Below are 18,833 nucleotides of genomic sequence, written 5' to 3' on the forward strand. Positions count from 1 at the left end.
ACTTTGCAGGAATACTGCTACCTTTAGTGATCGCTATCACATCCGCATCTCAGGCAAGACTGTTTATTCTGTCTCACTAGGAACCGATGATGCAAACAGAAAGTCCCCTACCACCAGAGCCAGGCTTCCTTTTGAAAGCATGCTTTCAAAACCACTTTTATCAACCATTCCCCCTACCCTAGAAACCTTTACCTGTCTTCGAAGAATTTACATATCCTGCTTCTCTAAAGTCCAGAAACTCTGATATCTCAAACAGGAAATTTGTCTAGCCTTGTAAATGTGTGAAAAGTACACAGACACCCTCAAAATTAAAGACTGTGACGTTCACAAGAAGTTCCGTAATATTGCATAGGTTTTATCTCTGGCGTTTCACAATTTGAAAACACAGAAATACGCATAATCCCAATTTCAGGTCTGGTCTAAGAGTTAAACAAGAAAAAAAAAAAAAAGAAGAAGAAGAAACCAAGATCTGTGAATACTCCTCCACGAATACATAGACTGTCTCAGATCTTCCTAACCCTTATCCAGAGACTTTATAGCATTATTTGCAGGGCACAATCAACATAATGCATAATGCTTTACTTGTTTTTCAGATCTCTTCAAAAATCTCAGTTCATTCAATAAAAAAATCCTGCAAACACAGTCCTGAAACACGAATATTCAGTGTGGGAAAGCTGCACTTAACTGATTCAGTTCTTCCTGCCAAGAGAACAATGCAGAGAAATAGAATGCGACGCTTCCAAATAATTTTTGGCAATAACTCAGAAGGAAAAAAAAAAGCCTCATATTTACCTGTACCCAGAGCTCCACAGGTGAAGCAGCAGTTAAAGTAAAAAAATCTAATTTGTCTTCTGGAGGTTTCCGTCTCTAATGGACTCCGGGGTCATCCTTCCGAGCTGTCAGGTAAACCCCCCTCCATGTCTCCACTGTTTTCTTTTGCAGTTTTTCCCAGTGAAACTCCTGTCATTTGCATAAAGCCTACTTCTAGCCTATAGGACTTTTTGAGTAGCTACTTGTTAAATTGGCTGTCTTGACATGCTCTTTCAAGCATGACATCATAAATCTCCATGGAAACCCTAACCCCACCTGCCTACATGCCAACATTACCTGTCAGGCAGAGACTTAAACAACCCTCTAAACTGTTCATTAATGAAACCTTTTTAGGGGCTTTGGATCTCTGCACAGTATAATTTGTGCTGTTGGCAGAAACTTAGCCAAGAACGATGGCTTCATTTTCAAAGCCTGAGCTGTTTTGCACAAAACAATGATCAAAATTATAGGCATTCGTTAATCTGCCCCTCCCTGTCTAACAATGCACTTAATCGGTTAAAGAAAAACCTACAGTGGCACATATGCCTCTCTCTGCAGGATAAAGTTACACTTTTCAGCGCAGGTTTTGAAAAACTTTCAACTGAAACTTCTAAGGTTTTTCCACTTTCCTGCAACCCCCTTCCTGCTTTTTAGCAGCAAAACTTGCAAAACAGGTTCTTTGCTGGAATGTGTGTGTGTGTGTGTGTGTTTGTGTGTGTGTGTGTTTGCATTTTCTCTTGGCCTATGTTTGCAGAGGAGGTAGGAGAAGGTGTTGAGAATTTTTTAACTCTTTCATAACAAACTCGCATCTTTCATATATTTGTTCTAACTTACATAAGTTACAAGAATAACATCCCAATCAGTCAAATCAAATGTTATAGAGTCCCTAACGTTCATTAAAAAAAAAAAAAATTATTTATTCATGAGAGACACAGAAAGAGAGGCAGAGACACAGGCAGAGGGAGAACCAGGCTCCCAGTATGGAGCCCGATGTGGGACTCAATTCCAGGACCCCAGGATCACAACCTGAGACGAAGGCAGATGCTCAACCGCTGAGCCACCCAGGCGTCCCATCCCTAATGTTCACATAAAGCTCTGGACGAATTTCTGCCCAATTTGTACCCAGCTCCTTTTGGTGACACTGGGCTCAGCACTCTTTCTTCTCGCCCTTTCACTTTACTGCGGACACACCTTGCAATCTCAAGTCTAAGACTGCTGACCCTCAGGTACCAGAGAGGTCTGAATGGGACTTGGTCCATACCTATGACAGTTTACAATGATGTTATCAGACGGACTTTCAAATGCTACTGCTGAAAGTTCTTCAGTGGGGCTGCAGGGAGTTGGGAAGGATCTGAAGGCAGCCTCCAGCAGAAGCTTCTACCATGAACTGCAGCGTCTTGGAAGCAGCAGCAATGGAAAGAAGTGCAGCCTGCTTTAACTTACCACACAGCCTGCTTCAAAGTGCAAGAAAACCAGTGGCGTCTCTGAAAGGTCAAAGAGCCTATTTTAACTCCCACACCTTGCTGAGCCTACCTAGATGTTTGCACGGAGAGCATTCATGGGTAAAAAGCACTCAGAATGGCTCATTTCCTAGAAAGAATTGTAAATGCCCTGGATCCCCTCCTCTGATTATGCTGAGAGTTGTGCATTACCATAGTTCCCGGTCAACAGATGGGACGTTACCTTCCAAGGGAACCAAGAGCTACCCTGGTTTAATATAACAGCCTGAGTTGGAACACTCCTCGGAGGCAAGACTATCGTCAGAGATTCAATTACTGCCAGATGAAAATACATCCAGATGAAGCCCATGCCTGTGCGGTACCCACAGCAGGAAACAAACAAATATGAGATATAACCAGATCTAGGCTGTTTCGTTCAGTGCAATCCAAAGATGGGTGGAGGCACTCTTCAATCACGGTTATTCCTCCAAGTTCCATCAGAGAGAGGAGCATGAGAAAGTTGATTCAGCAGTCAGGCGGTTATCAATTATGCCAAAGCTTCCCTTTGGGTTATTTAGGAAATTGCAATATCTCAGCTTTTACTTACCGAATTCAAGCTTAGAAAATACATTGAGTGAGAAGAGTTACAATCCAAGAGTGAGGCAAATGAAGACGGTGACAGAAATAACTCAGATGTGAAGGCAACCCGCTTACCCCACCAGTCCGGAGGCAGGCAGAGAGGTCAGCCCTGCCAGAAGAATTGGTAACCAGCAACAACATCACCACGATGATGGGGAATCTTGAAGTACTTAAGAGTGGAGAAAGTTTAAAACCCATTACTCTCAGCAATGAGGACAACACAGGCTGGGCAGAAATGCCAAGGCGTGCTTAGAGGTGACCAATCTGGTAATGAGTTTTTCCTACTGTCCCTAAACAAGGAACATGTCCAGTTGGACTAGAATAGCATCATGATTTGTCTGGCAGCAACCCAGCAGCACACTAACCAAGTCAGAGCTCCCTAATGCAGGCAGGGAGGCTATTTTGTTTCTAAATTTAGCCACATCAGAGGTATCCACCATTGATTTGGATAGCAAATTAAGATTCCTTCTCTGAATCTGTTTCAAAAAACCTTTTTCTTTTTTTAAAGATTTATTTATTTATTCATGAGAGACACAGAGAGAGAAGCAGAGACACAGGCAGAGGGAGAAGCAGGCTCCATGCAGGGAGCCCGATGTGGAATTTGATCCCGGATCCCAGGATCATGCCCTGAGCCAAAGGCAGATGCTCAACCACTCAGCCACCCAGGCATCCCTCAAGAAACCTTTTATAATAGACATAGAAACTGCTTCCTGAAAAAGGCCATGAAAATATAAGAATACGGGGGGAAGAGGTTGGGTTATGGCCTGAGTTTTTGTTGTTTAAAATACAAGAGTTAGACTTTGTCATGCAGAAAAGGGATGCTTCTCTGGGTAGAAAAAGCAGTACTTTTATCATTAAAATGAGCAATTCTTACCTCATTTAAATCTCATGACAAAAAATGATACAAGAACGGTTATCATCCTTATTTTATAAATGAAGAAAGGGAGCCTCAGGAGTTTAGATAATTTGATTACGTTTACACGCCTACTAAGTGTGGGGGTGTCAATTTTAATCCAAGCAGGCTGACCCAAGATTGGAATCCCAAACACATGTGCTTAACCACTATGCACTGTTATCCTGGTTTCATAAAATTGCTCATAATTGGGGATACTAAAATCCTAACTAATCTAAACCACACTAAAAGGATTTTTTTTTTAAGTAGGTTAACCTGAAAGTGCATGTTGGACCGAGAAGGGTAAACACAGACCTTCTGCAGATCCTCCCAGATACATCACATCCACAGATGTGGCTGGAGGCTAGAAGGGTCTAGACAGGGTGGCCCATTGGCACAGCAGCGGTGGTACAGCCGTGCGTTTATTTAGCTTCAGGCTGCGTGGAGGACTGCCCAGAGGAGGATTAATGGACCATAGCTTGTCGACCCCAAGACAAACAGACCACGAGCATGCAGATAAGGCTAATGAAACAGCAGCCTCTCAAGAAGGATCTGCAACCTAAAGTTCTGGTCTAAAGAAAAACTGACAAACATTAAAAAAAAAAAAATCAAGTATACACTTCACAAGTCAAGCACAGATTGGATGCATCACCAAAAGAATAAGGGCACTTTGATTTCTGAACAAAACAATGAAGACCAGTTGTGGTAATTCCCTAAAGCTCAAACACGGGCTCTATTTTTGTTTGTAGTCATTGTTTGCTTTAAAAATTATCCAGCTACATTTGGTCAGCTTTTGCCATGGTGCCGGTTAATTTTATGTGTTAGCCTGGCTAGGCGGCAGTACCCTGCCGTTTGGTTGAACACCTGTCTGAATGCTGCTGTGAAGGTATTTTTAAGATGTGATTAACATTTACATCAGCAGGCTCTGAGTCAACACACTGTGACCCTAGTGTGTGGGTGGGCCTCATCCAATCAGTTGAAGGCCTCAAGAGCAACAACAGAGTTCCTCCAAAAGACTCCGCCTCAAGATCATAACATAGAAATCGTGCCTGAGTTTCCAGCCTGCAGATCTCGGTCTCAAGGCTGCAATATCAACTCTTTCCCGAATTTCCATCCTGATGGCCAGGCCCTCCAGACTTCAGTTCCCCCACAACTGTGTGAACTGTGTGAACTGTGTGAACCAATCCTTTAAACTGAAGTAAACTAAATCTCTCTCTCTCACTCTTGCTCTTGTTCTCTTTCCAACCTATTGGTTCTGTTTTTCTGGAGAGCCCCGACTAGTGGAGCGGGTAATGCCAACACATATCTGACCAGGCTTAGACCCCACTCCTCTCTGACCTCCATATTGTTGTCTGATACTCGTTTCTACTTGGAGCACTACTGTCATTTCAAATACTGCTTGTCAAGACTGAAACTTGAGTAACTGTTTAGAATTTACTGAGCGTGAACTGGATTTCACAAAGAAGAGACATATCTGCTGTCAAATTAAGATGAAGAAATATACAGTTCACTGAGTATTATACTAAATACCAATGGACTGAATTCCTCCATTAAAAGAAAAAGACTAAGAAATTGAGCTAAAAAAGCAAAACCAATTTATATGTAATTTCTAATCAACATACTCATTGTTAATAATGAAAATTTGAAAATATGGGTTAAGACATATCAGACAAATGCAAACAAACATAGAGCAAAAGTGACAGTATTAATAATAAGAAAAGTTTATTAATACACAGAATACAGAGATCATTTGGTAGAGACAATTTATGAAAAAGGAATTGTCATCATAAATTTGTTTGCAACAAATAAGGCAACTAAAAAACTGTAAAGAAAAAATTCTTAGGAATGCAAGAAGAGGACAAAAATATGTTGATAGTGAGAGACTTTATATGATACTTTGAAACTAAGCAACACAGGGGCACCTGGGTGGCTTTGCTGTTAAGCATCTGCCTTCAGCTCAGGTCAGGATCCCAGAGTCCTGGGTTGGAGCTCCTCCCGCCCCCCAATTGGGCTCCCTGCTCAGCAGGGAGTCTGCTTGTCCCTCTCTCTCTGCTTGTCACCACTTGCTCACTCTCTCTCTCACTTTCTCTCTAATAAATAAATAAATAAATAAAATCTTAAAAAAAAAACCAAACCCCCCAAAATCGAAACAACACTAGAAAAATAGGGATCAAGACAAAATAAATGAAACAAAGAAGAAACCTGATATATATGTGTGTACATGTATCATATATATATATGATAAACATAAAATAGGTATTTTTTAAAGAATATTTATAGACTACTTACAAACATTGTGTATTTGACTCTTCAAAAAATGTAAATAAGTCCTTAAATTAATTAAAAAGGAGGAATTTTACAGACTGCATTCCTTGATCACACCTAATAAAATTATAAATAAAGAAGAATTTCAACTATTTGAAAATGAAATATTCCTGGAAAACCCTTAAATCAAAGGAAAAAATCAAAATAGACATTTTGAATTTTCTTTAAACCAATGAAACAGGAAATATTTCATACAAAACAGCAAGACACAGCCCAATCTGGTGTCAGGAAATGAATGCCCCTAAATACCTTCATTATTAAGAAATACTGTGAATAGATGAACTTAATACTCATTTTAAGAAATTACAAAAGACAACCAAGACAACTTTAAAGACCAGGAAAAGGCAGGTAATTCTGAAAAAAGCTAAAAGCCAGGAAACAGCAAACCATAATCTGGAGAAGAAAAATGTAAACTGGGACACCTGGGTGGCTTAGCGGTTGAGCATCTGCCTTCCGCTCAGGGTGTGATCCCAGAGTTCCAGGATCGAGTCCCACCCACATCGGGCTCCCTGTGAGGAGCCTGTTTCTCCCTCTGACTCTGTCTCTGTCTCTATCTCTCAGGAATAAATAAATAAAATCTTTTTTTAAATGTAAACTGGTTCTTTGAAAAAAAATCAATAAAACGGAAACCAAATAGAGTACAAAAATGACACTTGCTCTTAAAACTTATGGGAGACCTAAACTTTGTGGTTCTTACCTAGGCAGTAAAACAGATGCTGTGTGCAGTAACTGGAGAAAGAACAGGGACATGGGGCAAGAGCTCACTGGGCTTGGAGAGCAATGGTCCTCGCACTTTTATTTATTTACTTATTATTTAAAGATTTTTTTTATTCATGAGAGACACACAGAGAGAGGCAGAGACTTGGGCAGAGGGAGAAGCAGGCTCCATGTAGGGAGCACGATGCGGCACTCGATCCTGGGACCCCGGGATCACACCCTGAGCCAAAGGCAAATGCTCAACCGCTGAGCCACCCAGGTGTTACGGTCCTTGTCCTCTTAATACTCAACACACATTCCTATAGAAGAATGTTCTTGTTGAGTTCAGTGTTTAAAAACAAAAAGGACAGAAAGAGGTTAAAGTAAGGGAGGGGGGCCAGGAGGGACAGAAGGAAGACAAAGGACCCAAAAGATGGACCGAGTCAGCGGTACTGATAACACATACAGCCTGTTTGTGTCTCAGGAACAAGCGCTACCCCCGTACCCCCACACACACCTGCTCCTCGCCCTTCAGCACCCTGCTGTCTGAGCAAGCTTGGCGACTGCCTCAGCTGTGACCTCAGGAGGTGCTCATGGCGGAAAGTCCTTGCACTTTCCAGTACCCCAAAATACTCCTTTGGTGCAAACATGACACAACTCACTGCAGGAAGTAGCACTTGTCCCCACGCCGTCAAAAGCACCACCTCAGTTCAAAGTTCCATGCACATTACCCACGCTACCCCCACATTACCCATCGGGCCCTATCCACCTCCACAGCTGCCCAGCGGCGGCAGCATGCACCCCGGATCAGGGGCCTGGAAGGAAGAGGGAAGGACAGGCCCGAGAAGACAAAGATGCTGAGAGAGGAATGCAAGAGGGCACTGGGACTAGGGACGCCTGGGTGGCTCAGCGGCTGAGCCTCTGCCTTTGGCTCAGGGTGTGATCCCAGGTCCTGGGATGGAGTCCTGCACCAGGCTCACTGCGGGGAGCCTGCTTCTCCCTCTGCCTATGTCTCTGCCTCTCTTTGTGTGTCTCTCATGAATAAATACATAAAATCTTTAAATAAAAAAAGGACACTGGTGCTCAAGCTTGAGAGCATTTTAAAAGGAAGACCCTAGAGAATTTGGTTGAAAAACCCACTGAGCTCAGAGCAGATTATTTTCCCCCCTCCACATCCCATCCTTATGAGCTGATTCCAGGAGTTAACACTGGTGGGTCCCTTTCCACCCACTCCTCTCATGACGATGACCACTGTGCCTCCGTGGCAGTCCACTTGTCTTTCAGTGACTTCTGTACAGATGATGCAGAGAGCGTAGTGACTGGCTCGAGGTCTGGGCACAGGTGGAAGCTGAATGAGAACATGGGGTCCTCACCGGGTGTCCTCTCCTTTCCCGCTACCCCAGCCACAGCCCTCTGCACTTAAGTCCCTCTCTGGTCAGACACCAAGTCATTCTCATTTTTCTTTCAAATCTCTGAGGTGGTGCCTTCAATGCTGGCTGAGCTCCATTCCCGAAGCCAGCACTGCGTTCTGGACACTTGGAACCACTGCCAGGCTGGGACCCAGGCTCTTTTCCTAGTCCCTCTACCTAGCATGAGCACCTAACCTTGCAACTTTGATTTTATTCCATTTCTGAACTCAAGGCTACAGGGTTGCTCTGCACCTGCCCATCCAAGCCTTCTGCTGACTTTCCAGGTCCAATGCAACCTGGCCTTCCTCAACCTGACTCCACTGACATCGCCCTCCTGCCAATGACACCGCCACCTCACTTCCACTGGCCTACCCACTGATTCACAAGGGGCCCTATTCTTGTCTCAAGGTTGCCTGTCCCCCATCCTCCATCACAATGCCTCCAAGGCTTCATTCTATTCCTTCACATTATCATCCATCAATATCCTTGCTGAACACCTACTGTGCCCTGGACAAGTCTCTCCTGTCTCCAAAAGACCTCCGTCATTCCAAGGGACACCATTTGAATTTCGATCTTCATGTGAGATCTCTGCTCTCTCAATGCTCTGGGCTCCAGCAAGCTTCTTCTTCTTCTTTTTTAAGATCTTATTTATTTATTTTGAGAGAAAGAGTGAAAACAAGAGCAAAGGGGGGGAGGGACAGAGGGAGAATCAGACTCCCCACTGAGCAGGGAGCCTGATGACACGCTGGGGTCCCCCCCAGGGGGGACCTGTAAGGGGGAGCTCAATGCCAGGACCCTGAGATTGTAACAGGAGCTAAAAGCAGATGCTTAACCAACTGAGCCACCCAGGTGGCCCTGAACTCCAGTAAGCTTCTGAGGTACATCCTACCATTTCCTAGTGTGTCTCACAAAAGAAGAGTCCTCAGAACAATAATTCTGTGGTCAAATAGGCTTGGGAAACATTCCATGTTTCATTCCTTATGGACCTGCTCCCAAATCTCTAAATGTGACTTGCAATACCTTTTAGCATATTAAAAGATCTGATCGGTGGGTCCTGCAGTGTAGAAATTCATTTAACTTTGTTTAACCAAAAATATTCCCAAATTAGAAACTTTCTCTCCATTCCCCAAACAGCTACCAACAAGTCTGGGGATTTAGGATTGCGTAGAATCTATTTCTACAAAATGCTGGTCTAAATCATGGCACCTTAGAACGGACTCTGTTTCAGGCTGCCCTAAAGTGTACTGCCCTCATTTCTCAGTGATGATGCTCTCCTTAATAAGAAGGGTTTTGACATGCATTGCCCACCTGCTGTTTGATAGGATGTATCATCTCATGTAATCCTCACCACAACAGTATTGTCGTTCTCATTTCTGCGGTTAAGAAAAAGCCTCAGGAAAACAGATGATTCACCTACCTACACTCCACAGCTAAGAGTGTCCCAGCAAATAAATAACTCACTTATATGGGACCCCAAAGTTGGTACTCTTCCCACTAAACAGATGTATCCTTGGCAGGGCAGGTATTGTGCACTCTATATATACTGCCTGATGTCGAGCTCATGGTGTAGGTCGATGATAAACAACCATCTGATTGAATTAATCCAAGAAAACACCTGCAGGAAGGATGAATAATGGCAAAGACGTAAGCTTGATGCGTGAGAAGCAGAAGGACAATTTAGACACTTGCAATATGAGTTCTGCATCGATGTGCTGGACTGAATCACACTGGTCTTTTTGGATTCCTCAATACTGAAAATTTGCATCTAATCAGGTGGCAGTTTTCTCTAGGTTCTGCTGATCCCCACATCCCAGGTGTCTCCTGCCACCACACAGTTACACTCTGGTTTCTGACTCCCCGTTGCTGTCCACCTACTCCCAGACACTCCTTAGCAGGTTTTCCAGCAGAATCTTATTTTGATTTTTTTTTTCGGAGCTCCTCTTAATATAGCACTGTTCTCTTGCTCTTCCACAACACTAATTAAAACGAAAGCTAATGCAGAGGTTGGTGGCACCCAATTAAGCATGGATCAAAAGCTGTGTGTTATGAATGATCTTCTTTTTTCTCTTTTTCTGCATTCTCTATGATTAATGTCAACTTCAAGTCAATTTTGCAAGTAAAATTGGAACCCCTTGAATTTAGTCTTTTTGATCACCGAGCACCCGCCCCCCCGCCACCACAAGATGTCCTACTATGTAATATTCCAAACCTTTGGAAATGCACTTCCCTCCCTTTTAAGACACAATAAAAATATCAGTCCTCTGGGAAACATTTCCAGCTAGCTCCTTCATCTGGTCCCTTGAGTAACATCATCTGTTAAATATTAGACTGCTCTTTCTGCTTATTTTTTTCCCCAATGTTTTTCATCACGCCCAAATTTGGATGACTATTGTTTCTGATCACATTCTGACTTCTCTTAAACATAGTGAAGATTTGAAATTTCTGAGGACAATTTTTTTTGGTACTGATTCTTTCAATCTTATCATAATCTTTATTCACACGCTCTAGCATTTCATTAAACACATACTCACATATACACTAATATAAATCTTCTAAATACAACTTGTAATTTTGTTATGACACCACAATCCTTCCATTTGGAAGTGTTGCTCTGGAAAAAATAAAATCTTCTCAACATTTACGTTGTGTAGATATTTATCACTATTTATGTCACTGCTTCTTTGGTGCCAAATTCCTTTTCTGCCAGGAATTATTGAAGGCCAATCTAATTAGGAGGTGGGCATTTCAGCCATTCTTGGATCAAATGTCATAGTTCTGGACACTAGGCCAAATTGGTCCCCCCGTTTTCGTCCTTCCCCATTTTCTCAACATTTTAGATACAAGTCTTTCGGTTTTGCCATTCAACAGAGAGATGGTGTGATCTGGAGGTAAAGAGCAAGAACCCCCACAGCCAGATCACAGGATTTAAATCCTGGTACTGCCACACTGACTTGCTGTGTCACCTTGAACAATAGCTAACTACACTGTGCCTCAGTATTGCATTCTGTTGAGGAGTTAGTAATATTGCCTGTCCCACAGCATTGTTGGGAGTATAAAACACGACAATATGTGCAAAGAGCAAGAGTGTCACAATTTTAGCTGATGCCAATAATATATTTTCCCTGCAGTCTTTTCCACTTTTTCACCACTATAAACAGTATTTGAGAAAACAGTGCTAAAGAAACGTGGAACCTTTAACTAACATTCTCCATGTTCACAGTCATCAGAGTAAAGCGTGTCTGCGGCTTGTTAGGAGTATTTATTCCATATACATTGTATCAGATTTCTTAATTGCCAAGAAATGGTTTCCCTTTTCCTTAAGATTTAGGCAAGAAATTGGCCTGGTAAATGCATACTCCGTCATTGCTTCCAAAAGCTAACAGGTTCTTGCTACTGAACATGGCTATTCGCCCACCGTTTTTTCTTTTTGGATTAGAATAAATCAATAGCTCTAAAGAGGAATTTCTTAACTGAGTCTGTTGCTTCAGTATAATTTCTAAACTTTTCATTTATCTTCATTTATTTATAAAGCATGTATAATGGTTAAAACCTGCTTCCTCTACAACTTCAGCCTTTTATCCTACACATTCACTATGGCCTGAGGCTTCACTAATGCAGGTCTATGCCCAGTGTGCCTTTAATTCCAATTCATCTAACTTTCCAGGCTTCACTGACCCACACATCCATGAATGTAGATGCATACTTGGGAATTTCAAACATTTCACATACATAGGATGATCGAGTTAGAACACATGTGATAGAAAAAAAATCTGATTGGGGGATCCGACTGGTGTAGTCAGTAGAATATGTGACTCTTGATTTCAGGGTTTGAAATCTCTATATTGGGTGTAGAGATTACTTAAAACCTTAAAAAAAGAATGAAATTTGAATAATTTGGAGTTTTCACACATCACAGAGGGACTACATCAATTTCCAAAGGTACACCCTGATACCCTGAGATCTACTGAATGAGGAGTAAACCAGTGTGATTGAAACTCTGTCATAATACTGTGAAGTTCATCAAAAGTAAGTCAGAAGGGACGCCTGGGTGGTTCAGTGATGGAGCATCTGCCTTTGGCTCAGGGCATGATCCTGGGGTCCTGGGATCGAGTCCTGCATGGGGCTCCCTGCGAGAAGCCTGCTTCTCTCTCTTCCTATGTCTCTGCTTCTCTCTGTGCCTCTCATTAATAAATAAATAAAATCTTTATTTAAAAAAGTAAGTTAAAAATGCCACTACATATAGGTGTAAATATGTGTTAATATATATTTCTAAGATATAAATGTGATGAATGCTATTGTACTGATAAGTATAAAATCACTATATATGGGATGTGCTATGTGCTGATAAAACCATTCATTACATTTGGGGAAGCTGATATATGAAAGTGAGGAGGGACTTTCCTTTCTAAGTCAGATTCCACAGCCAAAATCTGGATAAATCAAACTTCCCAGTAAAACCAAGATGCTAGAATAAAGGGCAGTGACATATGGGCCAACATATTTAAGAGCCGGTGCAGACCATTAGGGCTCTTTCCTTTGGTGCCATGGAGACTTGGAATCTGTGTGTGAAGACAGCATCATTACATGCTGGAAGTAGCCTGAATCACTAAGTCATTGTAAGGGCAGCTTCTCCAGAGAGATGCCCAAACAATATATTCTGCATGTGCGAGAAGTGAGTTATTTTTGTGTCATGGCACAAAAAGCCCCTACAGGGTTTACTTGTTATGCAGCATAATCATGACCATCCTGGCTAATACATCAGCCTAAAGGTATACATCTCCCATTGGCTTCTTTTGAATTATAACTCCAATTTAAGAGGGGTGGGCTAGCTATTGAAAACCAGCATGCAGAAGGGAAGAATTAGAAGAAGTGGCTGGCACCCTCATCTCTGGTTTGTGACATCAAATGCCCTTTCCACAAAAATATGTTACTTGCTTTGCCCTAAAAGTGTGCCACCCTCACTCAACAGTTTGTGGGATTCACTGCCTGGGTGGCATAAAGCAAAGCCCTTTATTTTATTTTTTTTTTAAAGATTTATTGATTTATTTTTAGAGTGGGGGAGGGGCAGAGAGAGCATCTCAAGCAGATACCCTGCTGAGTGCTCAACCTGATGCAGGGCTCCATCTCATAACCCTGAGATCACGACCGGAGCCAAAACCAAGAGTCGGCCACTTAACCAACTGAGCCACCCAGGTGCCCCAGCAAAGCTCTTTAAATCACAGGCCTTCCGTGACTGGCTGTGTTGTGATCTGGTAATCACTGTCTCCCCTCTATTATAAACCCTCTATTCTGCCCAGAGAGCTCTTATCTGTGGAAGGTGAGGTCAAGATCATACAAATTGTCGGCAGCAAACTTCCCTTCATCATCAACTCTACTTCCACTTTCTACATTCTGTGTACACGAGCCTCCACAAAGACATTCCCTAGTCGCCCAAAACCATTCCATGGGTCCTGATCATTTCCTTGTTTCATTCCAGATGGATTATGTTTCTCTCTCTTTCCACTGTTAATGCTCTTAACTTTTTTTCAGTGACTTTTGAGGGAACAGGGGGTAGTGTTTGCTTCTCAAGTATTTGATTCTTAAGACCTGCTCTTCTGATTCAAATGCAGTTAAGACTGCTCTTTTCCTCTGTCTTCAACTGGGCAATTTTCAATGATTTTTGATAAAATCAAGTATATACCTTCTGAAAAGGAGATGTCAGTCAAAAGAACAGATAATGTTGAGTCTGATCCAAAGCCTACGTTCCAAATTCCTTAGAACAACTCTTCACCAATAAATCACGTTTTCTTAGAGTTGTTAAAAATAGAGTAAACCAGAACTTGGGGTATTTATGAACAGACTAATAAATATTTTCCTTATTTTCATTTTCACAATTGGCAGCATACATTTGAGCACCAGATGGACTGGACTTTGGGAGAGAAAATGGTCAGTGGCGCCAAACCAACCAGGCACTGAGAAAACTTCTCCAGTGCTGTTTCCGAACAAGCACAAAGGTGAGGCTGGTTGGTGAGGAAGCACCAGGAAGCCCTGAGGGGCACTCAGACAGCAGCACAGCCCTGGCCCTGGCCAGGAGGCCTTCCTGATCCCATATCAGATAGTTTTATTATTCATTATTCTTTATTACTCTCCTTATTTTAGCCCTCCACTATGTTCCTGTCAAAGGAAAATACACCTTTATATCTCTTTTACTCACTGTACTGAATGGAAGGACACAGTAAACTTTCAAGTTAAAATGTATTACTCTTTCCCTCTAAAGTTCCACTACATTCGATATAGAAATACAGAAATACACATAAATGAACTGTAACCACAAAGCAGGTACTCTAGACCTAGTTAACTGAACAGAAATTCTGTGGGTAACTGGAAATAAAAATGAAAACATTACTTTCAGAAGAGTTTCTGAGGCTAGGAGTGGAGAGCTGGTTTCTGTAAGTGAGAGCTAGTTGGACATTTGCTTATCAGTGGAGGAATAAAAGAAGAGCATTTCCAAATTGTGTAGTTACAGCGACCATGGCTGAGAGACTGCTGACCCGGAGACCTTTCTGAACTAAGAGCGACTTCAAAAAAAGTAACTCTTTCAATGTCAAATATACACAAGAATCTATTTTCTATGGTTATCTCGTATGCTCTGGAATTGAATGATTTATCTTTTTATTTCGTTTTTTTTTAAGATTTTATTTATTTATTAATTTGAGAGAAAATGAGAGAGCACAAGCAGAGGGAGCAGCAGAGGGAGAGGGAGAATCAGGCCCCCCACTGAGCAGGGAGCCTGATGCAGGGCTCCATCCCAGGACCCTGGGATCATGACCTGAGACCAAGGCAGACACCTAACTGACTGAGCCACCCAGGTGCCCCAATTTTTTATTATTTTTTTAAAGATTTATTTGTTTGAAAGAAAGAAAGACAGGGAGGGAGAGAGGGAGCGAGCAAGTGAGTGTGTGCATGTGCATGCTGCAGGGAGGGGCAGAGGGACAGGGGAAGAGAGTCCTAAACAGACTCCTTGCTGAGTGCAGAGCCCGACTCTAGGCTCAATGCCACGATCCCGAAATCACAACCTGAGCCCAAACCAAGAGTTGAATGCTCAACCACTGTACCATCCAGGTGCCCCAAGATTTAACTTTTTTAAAGAAATGGCAACAGAATGTCTCTACTGCTTGACCCACTGTGATATACATAATTTTGTTACCAAAGCTTAGGAAAAGTAAGGTGGAGGAAGTAAACACCCAAGTCAGTTACAGAGGAAGACCACAGACTTGAGGAACTCTGACTTTGTTCAAACAGTGGATTCTTGACTTGAAGGAAATTGCTTCTCTTATCTTAGCTTCCTAGCCTCAGTCTCTTCTGACTTCCCAAAGTCTTAATTCTTGGATTCTCCACCCTTCTGTCTGTACCACTCCAATAGGACCTATCACATTCTAATCATGTTAGAAATATGGGCAGCACGGGTGGCTCAGCGGTTTAGCACCACCCCAGCCCAGGGTGTGATCCTGGGGCCCCAGGATCGAGTTCCGCGTTGGGCTCCCTGCATGGAGCCTGCTTCTCCCTCTGCCTGTGTCTCTGCCTCCCTCTCTCTCTCTATCTCTCTCTCTGTGTGTGTCTCTCATGAATAAATAAATAAAATATTTTAAAAAAATACATTGGATCACCATTCATTCATTCAATGAAAAATGATCATGCTTCATTTAGGTTGTATACTCTCTAAATGCTGACTTTACAAAGGTAATTAAAGCAGCATTCTTGGCCTCCAGAAGCATATTTTATATAGGAGAAAGAAAAACAAAGAGAAGTACAGTAAAGGCATGATTAGATACTACAATATGACTACTGCAAGATGTTGTGACCAACTCAGAAGATGTGACAAGTGGGCCAGATCTTGAAGGATCATTATCTTTCTTTTTAAGATTTTATTTATTTGTTCATGAGAGATACAGAGAAAGAGGCAAAGACATAAGCAGAGGGAGAAGCAGGCTCCGTGCAGGGAGCTTGATGCAGGACTCAATTCCGGGACCCCAGGATCATGACCTGAGCCAAAGGCAGACGCTCAACCACTGAGCCACCCAGGTGTCCCTTGATGGATCAGTATCTGTACACGAATGCCTTATTTCTTTTACTGACTTAATGGTGCCTCGTCACGCCTTTACATGGTAGGTGCCAAATAAATATATATGGTATGAGTAAGTGAAAGAAATCCAAATTTTAAGCTTTTAATGACGGAAATGTACAAATAGCTTCAGAAATGTAATAATATTATGTTCTGACAATGGAAAAAAAAATCTGCAGGCATTCAAATACATGCTGGTAAAAAAAGTAAAATGACTTTAAACACTAATTTGAAAAGAAGAATATTGTAATGCTGGGAGCTGTCATTGAAACAGTAAGAGGATCCATCTCTTTCTCAGTACCCTATGTGATATTGCTGTCATTGTCCTTTGACAAATAAGGGAATTGGAACAGAAAAGGATGAAACCATTAGCTCTGATCATACGATTAGCCCATGGTAGAGGCTGGATTCCAATCCAGCTCTGCCTGGCCCTTGCCAAACCCTTAGTTGCCAGGTGTTGTAGCTTCATACTCTGATTGCCTCAACAAGTATGTTGGGGGGGTCAGGGCCATTACAGCTACTACTCTGCGGATAAGCATTATGCCGCAATAATGGTCATCTGCATTTTTAGAAGACAGTAGAAGGGGGTTAAGGAAACCTCTTTTCAGTAATTGAGACTGAAGAAAATTCTTGTTGACTTACCTTCAAAGGCTCAAATACATGTTTTCAACCACAAATCTCCCAGTGTTTGAACTCAGATTTTGGAATGCAAAGTATGCTCTAATTCTACTTATGTTTAATACCAAGGAATTGGAACTGAGATTCCCTTAGTACCCAGGTATTTCTTTTTTTTTTTACTTATTTATTTATTTATTTTTTTTATGATAGTCACACACAGAGAGAGAGAGGCAGAGACATAGGCAGAGGGAGAAGCAGGCTCCATGCACCGGGAGCCCGACGTGGGATTCGATCCCGGGTCTCCAGGATCGCGCCCTGGCCCAAAGGCAGGCGCCAAACTGCTGCGCCACCCAGGGATCCCAGTACCCAGGTATTTCATGTAAGTTACTAGATGCAGCACGGTTACTACCTAATTCTTAAACTCCTCCAGTGGCACTCTTTTCATTAAGGGCATTCTCTGGGAGGCAGCCAGGAAAACAGCCACCAGAAGAGTATGTGGTATTTAGAACCTCAATAATAGATAAGTGGTCAGACCTGTTTATCTGAATTCCTCCTTATAGCTAGTCATAAGATCTTCCTGCAAAGGAAGCCTGGAATAATCCATTTTAAAGAAGGTCAGGGAGGAACAAAGGGTGTCCTGGAGAAGAGGACAGGAAAGAGGAAACGGGAGAAAAAGAATGGGAGAGCCAAAAGTTGAAGGGCTGTCCATAGAAATTTCCTAAGCCATTATCTGAGCTTATCTCTACTGTTCACAAAGCTGATTAGGGTTCATCTATGACATGACAATGGAATGAAAAATGTATATACAAATCCACGCATCAGAATCTTTTCCTCTTTCCAGCTTGGAATACACAAGAATTCATCCTGAGTACCCAGTAAAGGGACAGCTGACCAGCCATGGCAGAGGACACCTGTGGCGGAGATGTATGTGATAAGAGATCAGAGATTGAAGCCACTAAGCCGTAGTCATTATTCCCAGTCATCTGATACCATGCACCCTTCAGGTTATATTTAGGCTCCCCATGTGAGAGTTTTAGCCAAAGCCACCATCATCAAAACAGTAACAACAATTATGAGATCAGAAACAATAACAGTAATGATAATAACAGATATTTTTAACATGGAAAATACCATTTTGAAATACTAATTTCTCAATTTCTCAGCAAAATGAATACATTTCTCACTTTAAAAAAATGTTTTCCCTCCTCATTCAACACACTATGCATTTCCTAACCTCCTTTGCCCTCAGCCCTTTCCCCATAGTCATACACACACACACACACACACACAACACACACACATATGCGTACACACACACATATCCCCACCATGTCCCTTATGCCCCATGTAGACTGTTGGAGAGAAAAATATTTTCCTTTACCTTCCACGTTTTTCGGCTGGTAAACTGACATAAGGCATATTAACAGAAGAAAAACAAAGTTAACTATGTACATATGAGAGCCCCATGTAAATATGAGACTCAAGGACATGTTGGGTCGGTTGAGACTTATATGCCATCCTGAGCTAAAGAATGCGGTTGAGGTCTGGGATTTCAAAGGGGAGGAGGGTAATTAATAGGACAATAAGAAGAGATAGTCAGTAATTAGATAGATGTTTGCCCTGCTGTACAGATAGGTCTTTCAGAGAAAAAAAGTAATTTCTGGTAGTAGCTCTTTTTTTGAGCCAGGCCCACTATCTTAATTATTTTAAGTCATAACAACTTTATCCTTGTTTATTTTACTTTGCAGGGTAACCTCCCATAACTAACTCCCATCCCCAACATCTACTTTGGTCTTTTGCTGAACATGATATTTAAGGTCATGGCTTTGGCCATTTTGGGGAGTTACTCAGTTTTCCTGGGTCTCTCCCATGTATACATAGTAGGTATACATATCATTAAACTT

General features: G+C 42.1%; 1 protein-coding gene and 1 long non-coding RNA gene across 16 annotated transcripts in view; one reads left to right on the plus strand and one right to left on the minus strand.

Annotated features, from left to right (window-relative positions):
- The window catches only part of KIAA1217 (sickle tail protein homolog), a 733,798-nt gene that overhangs the window by 264,267 nt on the left and 450,698 nt on the right, over positions 1-18,833 (minus strand). The window contains exon 1 of one of the 15 annotated variants that reach the window (XM_038529785.1): positions 793-958. The exons of the other annotated variants lie outside the window; for them this stretch is intronic. The gene's annotated coding sequence lies outside the window, so the exon portion shown is untranslated. Of the gene's footprint in view, positions 1-792; positions 959-18,833 lie in introns of those variants that run through there. 15 annotated transcript variants of the gene reach the window in all.
- LOC111091298 lies at positions 792-17,188 on the plus strand. The gene is made up of 3 exons (XR_005355172.1): positions 792-903; positions 14,091-14,203; positions 17,140-17,188. It is a non-coding gene; the product is annotated as an uncharacterized LOC111091298 (long non-coding RNA).

The sequence above is a fragment of the Canis lupus genome, chromosome 2 (assembly GCF_011100685.1).
Source record: "Canis lupus familiaris isolate Mischka breed German Shepherd chromosome 2, alternate assembly UU_Cfam_GSD_1.0, whole genome shotgun sequence".
In the NCBI taxonomy this organism is placed as follows: Eukaryota; Metazoa; Chordata; class Mammalia; order Carnivora; family Canidae; genus Canis; species Canis lupus.